Here is a 1,865-nt window from a genome sequence, read left to right as displayed (position 1 = left end):
AGTTCTGTTTCCCAATCCAAAACATTCTGCTGAAGTCCACAGTTTGTTCCTTTTAGCATGAAATTGCACCAAGAATAAGTCAGTTGGGATGTTCCTTAGGATGCTGGATTCAAATTCTACTAATTTCACTACTTCATTTCATTACTTTCTACTAATGTCAACTATTAAGGAAAAACTATTTTGATACATGCATTGAGGTATTTTTTAACATAGCTGTAACGTAAAGGAGACAGAACTAAACCTAGGGGCCTTACGTTTTGATTCTGATTTTTGTCGTGGAATACTGGAAGCTTACTGAGTGGCACGTGGTAATATCTCGTATCACATTGTCAGGTGTCTTTTCATGTTCCTGTGTGCTGCTGTGTAAGACTGCAACAAGTTAGGAAAGCAGTTTTTGCCCTGGAAATACGCTAGGTAGGCAAACAGAAGCTCTAAGATCCTATTTGCTATGTTCTTGTGAACAATTGGGAATTTCCTAATCACTATGCATATGTCCAATGACATATTTTTCTTACGTATATTTACTATCTGGGTTTGGAAGGGTGGAAAAAATTCATGGGATCTTTTTTTTTCTTATCATTACAGTTGGTCATAAATGTTACGTTGAATCTCTGGATGAATAGAAGTTAAGAATAAGCCATTCTGACCTGGAACATAAGTATGAAATCTCCAACCTATCTGTAAAACAGAGGTAGCACAGAGGCAAGAGAAGCCATTGAAAGCTTTGAAAGTTGCAGTTCAGGTAGAGGAACTCAGACTGTCAATTAATTCATAGCCTGATACGTTTTTCCTCTTAGGTTTTTGTAGTCTTCCTTGAAGGAGAGTAAAAAGATGTAATGAATCTACATTGCTTAACAGGAGATTCATCTGTCTGCCTCTTAGACAAATGTAATAGGTCTGGGTTACAAATGGCCTTTTTAAGATAAACATATAATTGATCTAAGTAGCTAGAAGAAAGAAAGGTTTCTAATTAGAGATAATTTTTATTAAGCCTATTGGAAGTCTGGTTGAAGTTACTGACTCCAGTTAAAATAGTGATCTGCAATGGGATTTTTCAAGAACTGCTTTTGTGGATTGTTTATTTCTGAAGCAGATGATTTGCTTTGTTTTGCTATATCATGCACAAACAAATAAGGTAGCTTACTGTTTGGATATAGAAAACCCCAAATAATGTAGTTACGGAAATAAAAGTTCAACTTTCTGCATGAACAACAGATAAAACCTTTGTTGTAACCTTCAGTGTTTGGAAGATTTTAGAAGAACAGAAAAATTTTAAGACCTTTAGGATTTCTTTGTAATCCCTTAATGAAAAAACCAAGACGCTCCTTATTGCACTGTCTTGTATAGCTCTGGAATACTGAGAAAAAATGTAACTGTTTAGGCACCATTCCCAGCTGTTTTAAGCCTGTTAAGTTGCTATCCTAAGAACATTGGTTTGCACTTTGGCCCTCCTATAGAGATCAATCCAAAAGACTCAATAAAACAAAGACATTGTCATTTAAAGTGAGATAAGTGGAAGAATCTAGTATTTGCTCTGTGGGGTAGGAAGATCAAAATGCTTCATAATGTTAAAATACTGAAATATTTCACAGAATCACAGAATTGTAGGGTTGGAAGGGACCTCTAGAGATCATCGAGACCAACCCCCCTGCCAAAGCAGGTTCCCTACACCAGGTTGCACAGGTAGGCGTCCAGGCGAGACTTGAATATCTCCAGAGAAGGAGACTCCACAACCTCCCTGGGCAGCCTGTTCCAGTGCTCCGTCACCCTCACCACAAAGAAGTTCTTATGCACATTCGTGCGAAACTTCCTGTGCTGCAGCTTATGTCCGTTTCCCTCGTCCTGTCTCCACGTACCACTGAAAA

The sequence above is a fragment of the Meleagris gallopavo genome, chromosome 1 (genome assembly GCF_000146605.3).
Source record: "Meleagris gallopavo isolate NT-WF06-2002-E0010 breed Aviagen turkey brand Nicholas breeding stock chromosome 1, Turkey_5.1, whole genome shotgun sequence".
In the NCBI taxonomy this organism is placed as follows: Eukaryota; Metazoa; Chordata; class Aves; order Galliformes; family Phasianidae; genus Meleagris; species Meleagris gallopavo.
The sequence above is the reverse complement of the archived record's forward strand: the minus strand, read 5'-3'. Positions refer to the sequence as shown.